Raw genomic sequence first — 20,679 nt, 5'->3', positions numbered from 1 at the left:
CCATTAAATTTTTAAAATATAACAACATATAAACCAAAAATATCTTGTGCAAGAATATTCAAGATCAAACCAGGCGGCTGAACAAACACCCGCATTTGTTCACAACAATGCCTGCAAGTTTAGCCATATGATCGGCAGCACAGTTAGTAGTACGATGAACATGACGTATCATAACCGACCCAGTTCCAACAAAAGAGTTGAGATAAAAGCCGCAGCTCTACGAGGTTACCATTCACAGCACACCCCTATCGCAACAGAATCAAACCGTTGAACAGTGACTAACCACACACTCAATCCGATAATCCCCCTGTTAAGCCAACCCTTTCCGAAGATGCCACTGAACGATGACCAACGCCAGCAGCAACAGTACTCCAATTCCAATCCTTCCAAAGACATCATCGCCCAACTCATACTCATCGAAACCACCTCCAAACTACTGCTACTAGACCCTGAAAATGAATTGATTTCGGCAACGCCACAACCACCAAAATAAAAGGAAAAGCAATGGGCCACTCACTATTAGGCAACGATATAGGATATATATTCTACAAGTTCCTTCAAAGCCATGGGACTAGTGAAATGTGAAGAAAGAGTAACACCCAAAACTCGGCCCAACGTTATGGCCGAATCTAGCGTGTCACATTGAAGTGTTTTAACGAAAACTTGTTTCATTGAAAACCCTTCCTTAAAAGTTAGATCTCAACTACTTAGTAAATCTCTTTTCTGTTGTGAAGCTTTGTTTAAAAATTTGATTAAGAAAACTTATCCTTTAAAAATTTAGTTGCGAAAACGTAGTATTAAAATAAAACTATGGTATAGAAAATCCATGTTCCACTTCTTATAATTACAACTACGAAATTAAAAATCTAAACAATAACAAAAGGAGAGGCCTTATTACAATCCCAACTAAATAAAAGATTACTTAATAAACCAATAACCTATATGCCTTTTAAAAACAAGTCCAAGTTGTATTGCTAACTGGCCACCCAGAGTCCCTCTAGACATCGAACCTCCTACTAAGCATCACCTAAGAAAAATAAAAGAGGGGGTGAGTTTTCCGAAACTCGGTGTGCACAACCCTCGACAAGTAACAAGCATTCATCAATCACATACAAGATGCAATACAATGCAGTGCAACCCACCCCAATATCCAACCGATACACATCAGCTCCGTCCCCGTTACACATCATATGGGATATAATTATCGACCCATCCAATCGATACACATTAATGTAGCCCGGTTGTGGAAATACCTTTATTGCAGCAAGCTGCCAGTCACATATTAGGCTTAAAAGCCGTCGGTGGATCCCCGGTTGTCAGCAACCATGTGACCCTCATATACTTTCTCCGTTACATAATTTCCAACACCTATGCAACCTAAACAGAATATCGTATGTATACAGCAGTTATACATGTAACATTCATAAATCTTACATTCAACACTTAGGGGTATTTTGGTCATTTTTAGGTATTTTGATAATTTTCTTTATTACGGGTCTTTACTTACCTTGGACCGTTAACAATCCCGTGAGCTAAGATGAACGAATACTATGCACCAGGTAGGATTCCAGAGAAGAGGAGGTGAGTCATTAAGACCGCTTAAGTACCAAGCTCTTCCTAAATCCAATCCTTACATGCATATACCGTTACCACACCTTAACCCTATGACTTGTCCACGGTCTTTAATTTAACTAATTTTAGTCTGTTTAAGCATTGTCATATATTAGGCGAAGAACCGACAAACCCAAAAAATCCATATACATGTATATGGCCCACTAAGCCCAATCTCTTTCATATAGCCTATTAGGCCCATCATTATTTATGTGGCCCATTAGGCCCAAATCACATTCATATGGCCATTAGGCCCAAATCACATTTACAGTCATGCTCACATATAATTTTTCATCACATAACATCAATTATTAATTTTTTCCTATTATGGGCCCAACAGCCCATCGGCCTATTTAGCCCATTCTGGCCCGGTTGGCCAATTCACAGCCCAAGTCCATGGAATCGCCCCTTGGCCTCAGGCAACCTATCGGTTCCCCCCTTACGAGTTTTCTCGCACTCGCAAGACTGGTAGCCGAACTTTCGGCTTTTCGACTTTTCGCTTTTCAGCATTTCAGCTTTTACTGATCTACTTGTGTGGCAGTGTATGTACACACTTGGTAATAAAGGTGTTGTGATTTTCTTAGCCCCGAACATACAATAGATATCACCCTTCAATTAATCGCATGCTAATACATATCTTTACCAAAACCGAAACTTTACCATTTACCTTACCTTGCGTGACAAGTTATAACAGTCCTTTCTTTAATCACTAACCACGATCAACTTCTAGATCTGCACCAATCTTAATTATTAAAACCAGAATAATAGGTGACTTGTATCCAACACAAGTCCCTCTTCCCTTAACTAGACCATTCGGCTAACTAAGATCAAGAACACTTACTAAAGTCTCTCACCTGAGGAGCAAATCGGCAGGGATCCAAAGGACTGGAATTTGATACTAATCCTACCAAAATCGATTGGAAGAAGTGAGGACCAAATAATCAATACTTAGTAAAAATCGATTGGGGAGCAAACACTTACACTAGAATCGACTGAGTGAAAACGATAGTGTCGGCATCAAGGGTATTCGGCCAAAAAGGTATTCGGCCCTGTAGGTTGTATGGCAAACAAAAGATTATTCGGCATCAAGGAAAAAGGGAAGAAGAAGTCCGCTAAACCAAAAGTGAATCAAGGAAAATTGAGTAAGGAAGGATGGGAAATCGGCACAAGGAAAAGAAAGAAAAACAAGGATCTTCGGCTTTTAAGAAAAAGGGTTTCTGGCAACAAGGGGAAGGAGAATTCGGCATTAGCCTGGCAACCTCCATTCGGCACCTACATATAGCCTTTATAGCCAAATTTTCTAAGCCCAAATTCCTAATTCGGCTCCATCTTTTCCTCACTCCTCATCTTCTCGTTTTTCTCCCTGATAACCCCTTGATCATCTCCTCAAATTTCTCCTCTTATCACACCTACAGAGTTCATATCCAGCGCTACCTTTGTCCATCTTTTAGCAAAAATAAATCCCTTTTAAGCAAAGTGGGATTCGAACCCAGACCTCTGACACTAGTAACACGCCACTTATCCCCTGGGCTAGCAGGCTCTTTTCTATCCAATTTTCCCTTCATTTATTCAAAAGCCCGCCAACTTGCCATCAGGGTTCTTTTAATAATGAAACTATAATTTCTTTTACCCCTAGGTTCGAACTCAAACCTTGACTGAGACCTACCATCACATAATTAACACTTAATCAGAAATGCTAAGCACAAAAAAAGAGAAGAAATTGAGATTTCGGGATTTTTAGGGCGTTACAACTCTACCCCCTAAAAGAAATTTCATCCTCGAAATTTTACCTAATTTAAACAGTTGAGGATATTGTCGTCGCATCGCTTTCTCAGGTTCCCAAGTATCATCCTCAGCCTTGTGATTATGTCAAAGCACTTTGACTAATGGAACGGACTTCCTTTTCAGTATGTTAACCTCATGACCAATTATTTGGATGGGCTCTTCCTTGAAAGTTAGGTCTGGCCTGACCTCGATTTCCTCAACCGCTACTACATGTGAAGGATCTAAGTGATACCGTCTCAGCATGGAAACATGAAACACGTCGTGGATCTGGCTCAGTTCAGGAGGTAACTCCAATTGATAAGCGACTGGCCCTATCCGCCTTACAACCTAATATGGCCCAATGAACCTTGGACTTAGCTTCCACTTCTGTCCAAACCTTAATACCTTTTTCCACGGAGAGACCTTAAGGAAAACTCAGTCCCCTGCTGCATACTCTATCTCACGACGCTTAGGTCAGCATACGATTTCTATCTATCCGAGGCTTCCTTCAATTGATCCCGAATCAACTTCACCTTATTCTCAGTATCTGCTACTAACTCAGGGCCCAAAACTCTTTGTTCGCCCAACTCCGTCCAACATGTTGGAGTTCGACACCTTTGCCCATACAGTGCTTCATATAAAGCCATCCCAATACTTGCTTGATAGCTATTATTGTACGCAAATTCGACAAACGGCAAATAGTCTTCCCAGCTACCTCGGAGCTTAATCACACATCCCTACAACATATCTTCCAATACTTGGATCACCCTTTCTGACTGTCCATCAGTTTGAGGGTGAAATGCCGTACTGAAGTTCAACCTAGTACCAATGCCTCATGCAACATCTTCCAAAATTGTGAAGTGAAATGTAGGTCCCTATCGGATATTATGGACACTGGCACTCCATGCAATCTTACAATCTCCGCCACATACAACCTAGCTAGCTTTTGTAATGAGTAGTCAATACGAACTGGTACAAAATGGGTAGACTGGTTAACCGATCCACTAGGACCCATATCGAGTCTTTCTTAGTAGGCGTTAAGGTAGCCCACTAACAAAGTCCATAATGATCATTTCCCACTTCCAAAGTGGAATCTTTACTGGCTGAAGCAATCCTGAAGGCAACTGATGCTCCACCTTCACCTTTGACAAACCAAGCATTTACTTACGGACTTTATAACCTCGCACTTAAGTCTAGGCCACCAGTAAAGCTCACGCAAATTCTGATACATCTTGTTTCCACCAAGATGCATAATATAGAGGCTACTATGTGCTTACCGTAGAATAGTCTATCTTAGATCATTGTCCTTAGATATACACATTCTCTCATGGAAACACAACACTCCTTCATTATTTATCCCAAAGTCCGATGCCTCCTCATTCTCTACTTGTCTAAAACGAGCACCCAAGGTCTCATCCATCAATTGCATACTCCTTATATGCTTGATCCACCTCGGTTTTACTTGAAGCTCAGCTAACAAGCTACCATCATCCAACAAACTTAAACAGGAAAGCATAGCCCTCAAGTCTGACTTAACCTTACGGCTCAACGTGTCGGCTACCACATTCATTTTGCCAGTATGGTATTCAATCGTACAATCATAATCCTTCAATAATTTCACCCACCTACGCTGCCTAAGGTTGAGCTCCTTTTGGGTAAGGAGGTACTTCAAACTCTTATGGTCCGAATAAATTGTACACTTCTCCCTGTATAAGTAATGCCTCTATATTTTAGTACGAAAACCACCGCAGCTAGTTCCAAGTCATGGGTTGGGTAATTCACCTTATGAGTTTTAAGTTGTTGTGACACATACACAACCACCTTCCTTTCTTGCATCAATACACATCCCAAGCCCACATGCGATGCATCACTATAAACCGTAAACTCCTTCCCAGGCTCTGGCTGAATCAACACAGGGGCCTCAGTTAAAACCTTCTTAAGTTTTTCAAAACTCTCCTATGCTTGTCCGTCCAAACAAATGATACCTATTTCCTCAACAACTTAGTTAAGGGTGCATTAATTACTGAAAAGCCCTCGACAAACCATCGATAATACCCCTGCCAAGCCCAGAAAACTTTGGATTTTCGACACTGACTTAGGTGTTTTCCAGTCTAACACTGCTTCAGTTTCTAGGGGATCCACCTTAATCCCCTCAGCTAACACCACATGTCCTAGCAAAGTAACCTCCCTTAGCCAAAATTCACACTTACTGAATTTGGCATACAGCTGCTTCTCCCTCAAAGTCTGTAACACAATCCTTAAGTACGCATCATGCTCATCCTCATCCCTTGAGTACACCAAAATGTCATCTATAAAAACTACCACAAACTAGCCCAAGTAGGGTTGGAAGACCCGATTCATAAGATCTATAAAAGCAGCAGGTGCATTCGTCAGCCCGAATGGCATCACCAAGAACTCGTAGTGCCCATAATGAGTTCTGAAAGCTGTCTTATGAATATCCGCCTCCTTAACCCTCAACTGGTGATACCCCGAACACAAGTCAATCTTCGAGAAAATAGAAGCTCCCTTAAACTGATCAAAAAGATCATCGATTCTAGGAAGAGGGTACTTGTTTTTAATAGTTAACTTGTTTAACTGCCGGTAGTCGATGCACATTTGCAACATCCTATCATTCTTCTTCACGAATAACACTGGTGCTCCCTACGGAGATACACTTGGTCGAATGAATCCTTGATCTAACAATTCTTGAATCTGTGTCTTAAGTTCCACCAACTCTTTTGGTGCCATCCGATAAGGGCGATGGATATTGGAGCTGTACCAGGTAATAATTTAATTCCAAATTCTACCTCTCGGTTGGGGGGCAACCCAAACAGCTCCTTGGGGAAAACATCAGGGAATTCTCTAACTGTTCTCAACTCCTCAACAGTAGGGATCTTAACCTCCATGTCACTAATGTATGCCAAATAGGCTTCGCATCCCTTTCGTGCCAACTTCTCAGCCCTTAATACTGAAATCACGTTTGACAGATAATTACGGCATTCACCAATCACCAATCACCACCACCTCCTTATCCTCCACCGTTCTTAACACCATTCATTTTGCAGCGCAATCCAAGGTAGCTCGGTGTTTCACCAGCCAGTCCATACCCAAGATTAAATCAAACTCACTAAACAGTAACTCTATCAAGTCCGCTAAAAAGGTAACCCCTTGAACTACTAAGGGTACCTCCTTAAACATCTTATTCACTCCCACTGACTGACCTAACAGATTTATCACAGTCATTTCATTTGAAGTAATTTCAAACATATCACCCAAAGGTTTAGTCATATTGTATGCAACATATGAATGCGTCGATCCAATATTAATCAATGAAGTGTAAGGTAACTCATATATAAAGAACATACCCGTTATCACATCTAGGGCATCTCCGTCTTCTAGGTGACGAGCAGCATAAACCAAAGCTAGCTGCCTTATCTTAGCATGGCCTGCATTCTGCCTGGTGCTCCACGTCCACGTCCATTGCCATTACCGCCCCCGGCCTGCCCACGACCCCTTGGCGGTAGTTGACCACCCCTTGGAGGCTGAGCACCACCTCGGCCCGTAACTAGCACCTGAGTTGGCATTCTAGGGCAATTTCTGATCCTATGCTCCATATATCCACAAGCTAAACAAGTTTCCGTCCTCTTCCAACACTCGCCTCCATGGCTCCTCCACAATCAGCACAAGGTGGCACCCCTGGATTAGTAGCAGGAGGCCCTACCCTAACTGGTCCATTAACTCTGGCCTTAGCCCTAGGCCTCTGTCCAACACCAGGAGTCATAGCCTCCCTCTTGTTCTTACCCCTTTTCCTTTTCTTGATTTAGGCACTTAGTGCGCTTCACCTCCTCCGTTATCTTTGCTTTTTCCACCAACTCGAGAAAACTCACTCCCTTCGTGGAGCTATCAATACCTTGAGGCTATCTCTTAGCTAATCCTCAAACCTAACGCAATGCTTATAGTCCGTTGCCACTATAACTCTTGCATACCAACAAGATATAGAAATTTCACCTCATACTCCGCCACAGATTTGTTTTCCTGGGTCAAGTTCAGAAACTCCTTCCTTCTAGCATCCATATAGCTCGCACCTACATACTTTCCTTGGAACACAGCTTTGAAAAACTCCCAAGAGATCTGCTCGAGTTGAGTGCCTTCTTTTACTGTCAGCCACCATTGGTAAGCTTATTCCTTAAACAGTGACACTGCCCCTTTCAGTTTTGTTTCGGTGAATAGTTCAAGTCCTCCATTATCCTTTCAGTGGCCTCCAACTAGTATCAGCCACGTTAGGAGCCATACTAGCCACGCCTTTAAAGATCTCAGCCTCTCTGATCGAAGTTGCTCCGGAATGGACCGCCAATTTCCCGTGCCATTATTGGGCCCAACAACCCTCTCTAAAATCCTTAGTATTGCCTGCGACAATGCATCATCCCCTGTGGCCCGATTGTACTGTCCATTTTCAGCAACGGGTGAGGCCGAAGCCTCTTCTACTCCAACATTAGACACATGGCCCAATGCCGACGATTCAGCCCTCACACTTTTGCGGCCTCGGCCATGGCCTCTCACACCTCTTCTAGCACTCATCGTCGATTCACGTATTTTTTGGATTAAAAATTTTATGAAGTTTTAGTTAGTTTCAATAATTAACCTGATGTTTTATGAAAGTATTAAAAGAGAGTTGTTTTCGTAAATCATCTACAGTTTTCGTAAATCCTCTACAGTTTAAATATCCTATGGGCTTCGGTTCCATTCTAACATAATCGCCTAAAGTAGCCCTTTAGCTATCTACTATATAACAATTTAAACCGGCTTAAGAACAAAAGAACTTACTTGGTTCGACGTCGGAGACTCGGTGTGCTGTTCAACAAGACTTCCCCATTTCTAAAAACATTGTAATTCGATCAATTTTTTTTAAAACACAAAAAAAGAAACAAGTAATAAGGCCCACTTCACAGCTCGAGTTTTGTAACATGGGCTCTGATACCACTAAATGTAATACCTCAAACCCGGCCTAGACGTTATGGCCGAATCTGGCATGTCATATTGAAGTGTTTTAGCGAAAACCTTGTTTCATTGAAAACCCTTCCTTAAAAAGTTACATCTTAACTACTTAGTAAAATCTCTTTTCTGTTGCGAACTTTGTTTAAAACATTTAATTAAAGAAAGCTTATCCTTTAAAAATTTAGTTGCGGAAACGTATTATTAAAAGAAAACTATGATTTTGAAAATTCATGTTCCACTTCTTATAATTACAACACACGAAATTAAAAATCCAAACAATAACAAAAAGGGAGGCCTTATTATACCCCGACTAAATAAAAGATTACTTAATAAACCAATCCTATATGCTTTAAAACAAGTCCAAGTTGTATTGCTAGCTGGCTACCCAAAGTCCCTCTAGATATCGAACCTCCTACTAAGCATCACCTGATAAAAATAAAAGAGGGGGTGAGTTTTTGGAAACTCAATGTGTACAACCCTCGACGAGTAACAAGCATCCATCAATCACCATACAACATGCAATGCAATGCAGTGCAACCCACCCCAATAATCCAACCGATACACATCAGCTTCGTCCCCTATTACACATCATGTGGGGATATAATTATCGATCCACCAATCTATACACATTAATGGTAACCCGGTTTCGGAACTACCTTCATTGTAGGAAGCTGCCAGTCACAGATTGGGCTTAAAAGTCGTCGGTGGATCCATGGTTGTCAAGCAACCATGCGACCCTCATATACTTCCTCTGTTCTATAATTCCCAACCCCTATGCAACCTAACAGGATATCATATGTATGCAGCAGTTATAAATGTAACATCCATATATCTTACATTTTCACCCTTAGGGCATTTTGGTAATTTTTTATTACGGGTTTTTACTTATCTTGGCTGGTTAACAAATCCCGTGAGCTAAGATGAACGAATACTATGCACCAGGTAGGATTCCAGAGAAGAGGAGGTGAGTCATTAAGACCGCTTAAGTACCAAGCTCTCCCTAGATTCAATCCTAGACATGCATACACCCGTTGCCACACCTTAACCCTATGACTTGTCCACGGCCTTTAATTAATTAACTAAGTTTTATGTCAGTTTAAGTAGTTGTCATATACTAGGCCCAAGAACCCCTTACAAGCCTAGATGAATCCACATACCTGTATATGGCCACTATGCCCAATCTCTTTCATATGGCCCATTATGCCCAATCATATTTATATGGCCCATTAGGCTTAAATCACATTCATATGTCCATTAGGCCCAAATCACATTTATAGTCATACTCACACACAATTTTTCATTACATAGCATCAATTATCAATTTTTGCCTATTATGGGCCCAACAGCCCATCGGGCCCATTTAGCCCATTCTGGCCCGGTTGGCCAATTCACAGCCCAAGTCTATAGAATCGCCCCTGGGCCTCAGGCAACCTATCGGTTTCCCCTTTACGAGTGTTCGCGCACTTGTAAGACTACCATAGCCAAACTTTCAGCTTTCGGCATTTCGGCTTTTGCTGATCTACTTGTGTGTGCAGTATATGTACACACCTGGTAATAAATTGTGCCCGATTTTCTTAGCCCTAAACCTACAATCGATACCACCTTTCAATTAATCGCATGCTTAATACATATCTTTACCAAAACTGAAACTTCATTCTTTACCTTACCTTGCGCGACAAGTTATAACAGTCCCTTCTTAATCACTAACCACGATCAACTCCTAGATCTGCACCAATCTTAATTATTAAAACCAGAATAACAGGTGACTTGTATCCAACACAAGTCCCCCTTCCCTTAACTATGACCATTCGACCAACTAAGATCAAGAACATTTACCAAAGTCTCTCACCTGAGGAGCAAATCGACAGTGATCCAAAGGACTGGAATTTGATACTAATTCTACCAAAATCAATTGGAAGAAGTGAGGAACAAATTAATCGATACTTAGCAAAAACTGATTGGGGGAGCAAACACTTACACTATAATCGACTGAGTGAAAAGGGTAGTGGCGGCACCAAGGGTATTCGGCCAAAGAGGTGTTCAGCCCTTGAGGGTTGTATGGCAAACAAAAGATTATTCGGCACCAAGGAAAAAGGGAAGAAGAAGTCGACTAAACCAAAAGTGAATCAAAGAAAATTGAGTAGAGGGAGGGTGGGAAATCGGCACAAGGAAAAAAAAACAAGGGTTTTTGGCTTTTAGGAAAAAGGAGTTTCTGGAAACAAGGTGAACGAGAATTCAGTATTAGCCTGGCAACCTCCCATTCGGCACCTATATATAGCCTCTATAGCCGAATTTCCTAAGTCCAAATTCCTAATTCGACTCCACATTTTCCTCACTCCTCATCTTCTCGTTTTTCTCCCTGATAACCCCTTGATCATCTCCTCAAATTTCTCATTTTATCACTCCCTACAGAGTTCATATCCAACACTACCTCTGTCTATCTTTTAGTAAAAATAATTCGCTCTTTTGAGAAAAGTAGAATTCGAACCCTAGACCTCTGACACTAGCAACACGCCACTTATCCCCTGGGCTAGCAGTCTCTTTTTTGTCCAATTTTCCCTTCATTTATTCAAAAGCCCACCTACTTGCCATCAGGGTTCTTTTAATAATTAAACTATAATTTCTTTTATCCCTAGGTTCGAACTCAAACCTTGACCAAGACCTACCATCACATAATTAACACTTAACTAGAAATGCTAAGCACAAAAAAAATTAAGATTTTGGGATTTTTGAGGTGTTACAGAATGTACCATGCAAATGAGCGAGAACAATAGAGCACCAAACCCCTCGCGCAAACAAGCAGTCCAAATGACATGAATCGAATTTTCCATGGATGCCCTATAATGTTTACAGCATCCGGACGAAGCCATTCCCCTGCTAACCCTTTCATCATTTGTGAGCAAACGGTTATCCCACAACAACCATAGAAATGCCCGAACCCATTGAGGAGTATGGCAGCGCCAAACCAAATGCCAATCAATCGGATTTGCAGAGCCCTCTAACAGTCGAAAATGAGCATATGTATTGGCAACCGAAAACTGAGCCAGCACAAGACCAGCAACAAACAATACGATCATTCCCAGTTGCCTCGGACGGCGACAAAACAGACGCAATCAAATGCAAAGCCAAAAATGGCAAACCAAAATCAAAAGCCCCCCAATTCCAGTCCCTAGAAGCAATGACCATACCACAAACTCGAACAGATTCATCCAACAGCCAGAACCAATGAACAACCTTTTTATCGGATGAAGGTCAGTTACCCAGACATCATTCTAGAAGTTAACAATTCGATCATTGCCAACAATCCAATAAACACCAACGAGGACATCAAGCCACATAGTAGATAGACATCACAAAGATACGAGCACCTGCTGCTCGGAATAGTGTTAGGCAAAACTCCATGGATTCCATACTTACCCCGAAGAAGCTGAACCCAAAATTTATCAGTGGCTACAACAATCTGGAAATCAAGTTAGAAAAGAAATACCTTGCTTTGGCAGTCGAAGTCATGAATCTCCAGACCACCATACGCAATCGGCTTACAGCAGGTCTGTCAACTAACCAAAGTAGGCTTCCGCACCAACGCATTAGAACATTATATAAAAGCACGGGCTAATTTTTCAATCTCTTTACACACTGAAATGGGCAAGAAAGTGTACTCATAAAGTACGTAGGGAGAGCCAACAACGTAGAGATTGTTAGTAAATTTACCCTAAACTGGTCTATTCAACAAGTTCATTTCTGCTTTTTTTTTCATTGCTATATTTTTTATTACACTAATTATAAAAGTAATCATTTATGATTACAATATATATTTCCTTTTTAATATCTCAATTCAAAAGTGATAGTTATAAATATAAGAAAAAAATCAACGAAATAAATGTAAGAAAAAAAAATAGTCATTGGGATGTGTTCAGCACTCCACGTGGTGTAGAACCATCACTTTCAAAGCTTGAACACTCCCACAAAAATGGTGCAAACCCGATCATATGATCATTCACCGAAACTCTCACAAAAAAAACACTTCATTAATTCTCTCAACTTTGAAAACACAAACAAAGAAACTCAAATTCAAAGACGATCAACGAAAACAAAGCAATGGGTTCTATTTATCTACGCTCACTCTATTTCCAGATTTTTTTCAGAAGCAACTCATGTTCCTCCCAAACACAGCCATTTTCTATCCTAGGATTTCTTTTTCTTTTCTTTTCTCTACGGGAATCAACCGCCGCTTTAATCCCTATAAGCCTCTCGTTTTTGTCGTTTCCACTGCTCCCACAATGTACCTTTTTTTAAGACTTATTGTGGCGTTTTTCACCTAGCTCCGCTAATGCCACTAAAAACACCATTAAAAACGGCGTCGTTTTGTTTTAAGTAAAATGTTTGCTTGCGGCATTTTTTACCTAGCGCTGCTAATGCTTGATCTATTACGGTGTTTTTCACCTAGCGCCGCTAATGCCACTAAAGACACCACTTAAAACGTCGTCGTTTTATTTAAAGTAAAATATTTTTTTTGCGGCGTTTTAATCATAAACGTTGCTAATGCCTTTGATACTAATAAATATTTATAGTTTAATTATTTCTTAAATTCCTTTAAATTAAGTTTGTTTTGTTTCAAACAATATATTTAATTTGTAAAATTTTATAATTGTGTACGAAAATAATTTTAAAAAATGAAACTAAACTTCCTTACAAAGAGTTTGTATCCATGAATTTAATTTTTTGTGCAGTTGATAGAATTTATCCAAATTGATTTTAATAAAATTTAACTTCTCAAATTCTTTTTTGGTATTATGTCTACAACTACTCATAATTCCTCCCCAACTTATAAACAGGAGGATAATGCATTTCAACACACTCAAATTCATGTTCTCTTATATTGACAACAATGCTCACACTAATTGAGCTAAGACTCAATCTGCTTAACTTCCCAAATTCTAAATTACTAAGAGGTGGATTTTTGTATACAAAAATGTGGAAATAATGAATTTCTCTCTCCTTTTTACTTTATTATGCTTTTGATATTAATTTAATAATATATATATTAGAAGGTACAATAGTAATTAAAAAAGAATCTTATTACTTACCTAAACCTTAAAATAAATTGATTTTTTTTGTCATTTTTAGCAAAATCCCTAACCCACTATAAAACAATAAACCCCAAATCCTAAACCTTAAAACCTTGAACTCAGAACCTAAAACACTAAACCATAAATCTTAAAACCCTAAATTATAGACCTTAAACATTAAACCTTAAACCCTAAATCCTAAAATAAAATGATTTTTTTGCAGCGTTTTTTTATCATAAACGCCACTACTGTTTGACCTTTTGCAGCATTTTTCTCATAAATGCCACTATAGCTCTAACCTTTTGCGACGTTTTTCTATTAGCACCACTAATGTATAACTTTTGGGGAGTTTTTGGTCCAAACACCACTAAAAACGCCATTAAAAACCTGTTTTGCTGGAGTGCTAATCCCTTGTCATTCCAAGGTGAAAGGAAGAGAGAGAAAATATCAAATAATAATTTAATTTAATCTACTTTTATTTAATATTGAATATTAGATAACTAAAAATGTCACATCTCAACTCTTGATTGGTTGATGGTTGTTTTAACAAAGATAATGGTTGAGGCCATAATAAAAATTATAAAATTTCAAAAAAATTCTAAAAAATATATAAAGAAATAAAAAATTAAACATTTTCTAGAATAATAATTTTGGGACTTAAATAAGTTAATTAATGATTTAAGGTTATCATACTAAAGTATTATTATTATTATTTTGCTTTGAAAAAAATTTCAAATATATATGGTTTCAATTTTATGTGCCCTAACATGAAATTAATTATACTGTAACAATATTTTAATTTGACATATTTAATTTTTTTAATTTAACTTAAACAATTTTACTCGACTTGACTCGATTAAAAAAGTTTTAAATTGAGTTAGGATGATAAAATAAGACTCGTCAACTCGAAATTTTTTTCACTCGATTCGATTGAACGCTCATCCCTAGTCTGAAGGAGTTGAGGGCCGCTCATTAACCAAGGCCGAATTACCAGCCGCTATTTTACCCTGATTTCACCTCCAAGGGCGAATTTAGAAAATCTTTTAGCAAGGTTTGGTATTTAATTATAAATTTTTCATAGATCAAAATATATGTTAATCATGTATTAATTTATAAATTTCATTATTTTTTAAGGTACTAAATAGAATTTATTTTATTTTAGGGGGCTAAAGTGTAATTTTATTATATATTAATTTATAATTTTTTATTTATAAGAAGACTGAATTGACAATTTTTCTTTTGGAGGGGGTTAAAGTGTAATTCAACTACGTATTAATTTATAATTTTCTATTTATAAGAGGAATAAAATGAAATTTTTCATTTTTGGGAGGCTTTAGATTCGCCTATGTTCTCTTCCAGTCTAGTAACCGCATCTCTAGGCACCTTACGCCTTTAATTTCTCCAATACGATTGTACAACCCAATTTTTACTCGGGGCCCATGAAGGAATAAAACCCAAACCAACACCCAATTACAAAACCCAAAGCCCAAAACAAACCTAAACCCAACTAAACTAAACCTAACCCAAAACCTATCAACCCGGTTTAAAACCCTTACAAAAATCCTCAGCCCAATTACACTAGCCTGTTTACAAGGCCCAAATAAAATACAGACCCAAAAAATAGCCCAAAACCTAAAGTCAATTCAGAAACAAAGCTTAACCCTAAACCATAATGCGTCGCGCCCATCTGCAGCCACCCTCGGTCGCCCCGCCTACACCTCGTCCCGAGGCCTGGCACCTTTAGTCGTTTTGCACCAAAATGGAAAAAACCTGCCTCCATTGACCTCGCCTAGACCTGCAAAGAGAACGAAGAAAGAAACAGAGCAGAAAAGCAAAGACGAAGGCAAAAACAATAGAAATAATAGCAAAATGAAACACAATGTTAAAAATGGCTATAAAAGCCAAACACATCAATGTAATATTTTTACAGACAATACTAATCAAAAAAGAATTCAAAGTAAAAAGAAAAGGTGATTTGTTTTTTCTATTATGTATTTTTTTGTTTTCTTAAAAAAAGATCATAAAATAGCAAAAAGGGTTTGATTTTTTACCTTTTTTTTCGCACCTCACCACCATCGGGGCTCTTCCTCGTTGCAAAAGCCGTGAGATCCCTTCCGAGTTTCAGTTCGGGCTTCATTCGAGAGGTATATGGGGGGTCACGAGGCGAAAAGAGGGGACGATAGCTAAATTTTTCTTTTCTTTTTATATTGTTGCCTCTAAACTCGAAATCTAGAATGAAAAAAACAAAAAAAAAGGGATCCCTTTTGGAACTCCAACCACCGTGTACAGTGGCGGAGGGACACCCAGACCTAGACCGGAGATCAGGCCTGGGCAGAGAGCTGGTTCAGAGAAAATAGGAAGGGTTTTCAGTTTTTTTTAAAAAGGAGAGGCTGAATTTTTTTTTTTAGAAAATTTCTTGACTTATATAACGGTACAAAATGATACCCTTTTGACTTGGTGCCTATTAACACAAAACAGCGTCGTTTTGGAGTGAAACGGGCTGACCTGGCCCGCTTCAGTCAAGGTCCGCGTGTTTTAAGACCGAATGATCTATTTTCACCCTTAGTCCTTCCACTTTTGAATTTGTTTTCAATGTGGACCTATTTTGTTTTTATTATTTCTAATTTTACCTCATAGTTTTTGCTTTATTTCATTTTAGTTCTGTGTAAAGCGCAACGTTTTGGAGGATGGGGATATTTTCCTTTTTGGTCCCTCCATTCCATTTGCGCATCGCAATATGGTCCCCCTGTTTCATTCCTTTTTCTTTAAATTCTATTTAAATTATAATTAAGCCCTTTTCATTTTAATTATTTTATTATCTTTATTTATTTACTTGTTTATTTATTTATTCCTTTTGTTTTATTTGTTTACTTTTTCTTTTACTTATGTATTGTGTTTTGTTCATTTATTTATTTATATATACATATTCTTGAAATCCTCATATATATTTATTATGGTTTTTCTTTCCTTTAACTTTTTATTTTTTTCCTTTATTTATTTTATTTATGCTTCTATTATCATTACTATCACAATTATCCTTTAGTATTGTACTAATACATTTATTTTTTATATCATCAGTTTTTATACTTTGTTCGTTCATTATAAGTTCGTGTTGCATCATCTTTATTAAACACTAGTTCATGTTTTAAGCCATACTCAAATGAATTCAAGTATACATCATTTTAAGCATTATATTAATTTTTACCTGAATTCGTAAAAAACTAAATTTAAAAAAAATAAAATAAAGCAATGTTCGGTATTTGGAGACTTGAGAAGTCGTGCCCCAACTTACGGGGTCTCGACTTTCTTGTTGAACCTAGATGACCGAACCTCCTTTTAAAATATGCGAGATTTAAATAAAAATAATAAAAGGCAAACTTATTCTGAAGAATATGAGATGTCGTATCCTAACTTACGGGATGAGACATTTTGTTACTTCGAGATAAGAAGGCATTTTATACATTTTAATTTACTCGAGTAATTTTAATTAAAATTAATATTAACATAAAGAGGGATTGTATTTTAAATTCTCTTTGAGTTTTCAATTTTCGACACTAAGACATTAATTAATTAATTAGGTACCAATTTTGGGCGTATCGAGGGTATTAATCTTTCCTCGTGCGTAACCAACTTTCGAACCCGGCTTTCTGAATTTCGTAGACCAAGATCGTTGTTTAAATAAATAAAATCATTTATTAAAAACAACCACTTTTATGAGATGACCTAATCACACCTCATCAAAAAAATTAGTGACGACTCCCATTTTTTTTTCAAAATCAAGTCAACCTCCTTTTTCAAAATGATTTCGACAACGGTGATCTCCCTTTAAACCGGGCCATTTTAACCCCTAACCTGTTCCCATAAAATGTAAAGCAGTTTAGACGATAAACAGCTCTTTTCGCATCATCATTATCAGCAGACCTTACGAAACCAAATCTTCTGCCGCTCCTACTCAGTTTTTGAGGGATAAAGACATCCAAAATTATCCCATAAACCTGAAACAGTCTCCATTGAACTGTAGAAGGTATATTATTAACAAAGGGATTTTCTTGCTTGCATTCTCTTTTGAGACCATGTTGGATTATTTTTCTTGTCTTGGGTTACTTTAAGGTGGAGACTTTTTGCAGCTATGTTTTGGCAATTGCTGTATTTTTGGCCTAAGATGTTGTTTGATTGGGTTGGTCAGCCGGCTTTGATGTACAAGGTAAGAGTGAGTTAAGGAGTGTTTTGTTGTTTAGCATGTGAATGATTTGGGTAAAAGATGAGTGTATTCGGTTATGGTGGGAGCGTTTTAAGGAAAGGATGTTAGCTTTACTTTTGTGTACTTTATAATATGTATTTTTATTAGGTACTATACTAAGCTTAAGACTGAATTGAAAGAGAGAAAATGAATTTAAAGAGTAATTTGATTATTATTCCTTATCTGCTTGAATCAATACATTGATGATGATTATATACTCATATGTGAGTAACTGCTCCTAACCAATTACATACCAAACTCATTAACAGACTGATAACAGACTAACAAACTTAATAACCTCTATAGTCTAACAATTTTTAAGGTGCCAAAGTTTTGGTATGACATTGTTCCTGACTTCTGTAGTGGCAGTTTTGCCTTGGTTTTATTATTAATTAAGCAAATAAAAAATAAAATAAAAAAAATACTGCCTCATTTCCTGGTGCAATTTAATGAATATTCCTTGGCTTCCCAATGGGAGTTGCTTAAAGGCGTTAAAAGTGATGCTTGGTGTCATTCAATGTGAAGAGATTTTGCTGTTAGAGTTAGGGTATTTCTTTGCTGCAATTACGGAGTATAAGTTTTGTTGAACACTGAAACCCTCACAACACACTCTTCTCAAATTAATGTTGGATGAATATCAATAGTGCCAAACACCAAGCGACCTGGACTCACATACATTGTTCTGATCCACTACTTTCAAAAATTAGAAATTTTCAGCATTACTAATCTCAATTGTAAGATGCTGTTCCAATCTCACTATTACTTGTTGTTTATTTGCCTTGAATCTTACAACTCCAAATGAAAAAGCAATCTGTTGTTGCATCAAATGGAGAAAAAACAAACATATGAAGAAAAGCAAATTAACATCCTTTACAGATTACTGATATCAGAAACTGACCATCAACTTACTTTTTTCTTTTTACCAGACCCAAATAAGTGGTTGGTTCTATCAGAAATGGAATTAAGGAAACGACAGAGAAGAGCAGCTTTATCAAAATCACCGTCTTCGCGAGCTTTTATGATTTGGAACATAACAACAAGCCGAATCCGATTGAAAGCTGATTGCTTCGCAATCGCTTCACTTTCCAGTCTGACTTCATCGCATTGGCGTCTAACATCTTCCAACCTTTCTCGTATCTTCCTTTGTTCATCTCTTATGCATCTTTGATCTTCCTTTATCTGTCCCATATCTTGTTTTAGTCCATGGAACTTGGCGTTCAAACTCTTCGTTTTTTGTTTCGAGACCTCCTCTTTCTCGGTCATGCTCAAGTTCTCAATTAAAATCGAAACTGAAACAGACTGAGATTGAAAATTAAACTTGGATTGGGGTGAGTGAAATGGCATGAATATTAAGGGATTTATATAACAATTACGGAAACAGCGGCTGAAATTGAGAGGAAGGTGAAGAGAAATGGGGGCGAAAGGAAGAAGTAAATAGATAGCTTAATAGGGACGTAAATGTTGTGAGGGAATCGGGCGTTGGGGTTAAAATCGGTCGATTTAAGGAGATTTGATTTGAGTGAATGAGAGACTTGCTGTTGGTTTTATTTTAATCCTCAGTGGTCCCACACCAATATGATTTCTTACCATTTTTCCCGTTGGGAGTTTAGCTTACGTTAAGGTTATCATAAAATTTGCTTCCTACCTTAGTCAATACTCAACAATTTCTTTAATATTTCACAAGAAAACCAAATTATCTTATTTAACCTTTAATTCTTCCAATTGATTTTTTAATTATAAACTCCTAATAATATGAGTTTAATACTCAGAATTAAATTTTAAATAAATATTTACTTATAAAACGAAAAACTTCTTAATTTTTTTGTTTAAAATTTTTAATAAAATGTTAAAATCTTTTTATTTACTTCAACATTATAGAATAATTAGATAAAAGTTTAATTAGTAGCCTAATTATTATATTCTCTAATAATTACAATCATATTTTAATTCTCAACGCATATTTGACTGGTGGGAATTTTTTAAATAGAACCAAAATAATTTTAGATTATGTAGTATAATTTCTAATCAGTATTATTTAATTTAGTTAGTTATTTAGTATTTTAGAATGTATAGAAAATTATGATTAGTTAATAAAATTTTCTGATTATCTAAGCCAGATTAATAAGATTACATATGATTATATTTTAAGAAAATTAAATCAATATCGTAAAATTAAAATAATATTATTATTGTATAAAAATAAATTTTAAAACTTAAATAATGTGGGAGCATATTTAGAAGGTTATAGGATAATTAGATTTAAGTGTAAATGTTTGTAATTACTTACATAATTACTTTGATTTTTACTATATTTCTATAAGAATTGAAGAGTGTAATTGATGCAATCTAACTACATTCAATTCAATGAGACCAATTAATTAAAATAATTATCCAAACATAGATAAATAACTAGAAACAATTACACCAAAATTCAATTACCAAATTTAATCCAATACCTTCAATATTTTATACCTACATTGAGTCCCATTTTTCAAAATCAAGCTGAATTTAAAATTAATTTACAATTTTTTTTGGATGAATTAAAATCACAATCTTCCAGGTAGCCCTATCTCTTAATAATTTATTTATTTTTATATTAAAATTGGTTAAGCAATTGATTTTCAATTCAAAATTATAAATAAAAAAATTCATGGTATATTTAGCTCTGCCGTATAAAACAATAGAAAACATTCACTACAGGAAAACAGACTTTTAGCGGCACTTTTTTTAGCCTTTACCGACGCTTTTAGGCGCCACTAAAACTTTTAGCGGCGCTTTCTAAAACGCCGCAAAAAACGCTGTTATATGTAACGCCATAAAAATTTGTGGCGTTTATTGGAAAAAACGCCGCTAAAGGTCAAGGCTTTTAGCGGCGTTTGTGGGAAAAGCGCCGCTAAACGTCAAGGCTTTTTAGCGGCGTTTGTGGTAAAAGCGCCGCTAAAGGTCAAGGCTTTTAGCGGCGTTTGTGCGTAAAGCGCCGCTAAACGTCAAGGCTTTTAG

Source organism: Gossypium hirsutum, chromosome A13, assembly GCF_007990345.1.
Source record: "Gossypium hirsutum isolate 1008001.06 chromosome A13, Gossypium_hirsutum_v2.1, whole genome shotgun sequence".
Lineage (NCBI taxonomy): Eukaryota > Viridiplantae > Streptophyta > Magnoliopsida > Malvales > Malvaceae > Gossypium > Gossypium hirsutum.
This window is presented reverse-complemented; position numbering follows the sequence as displayed.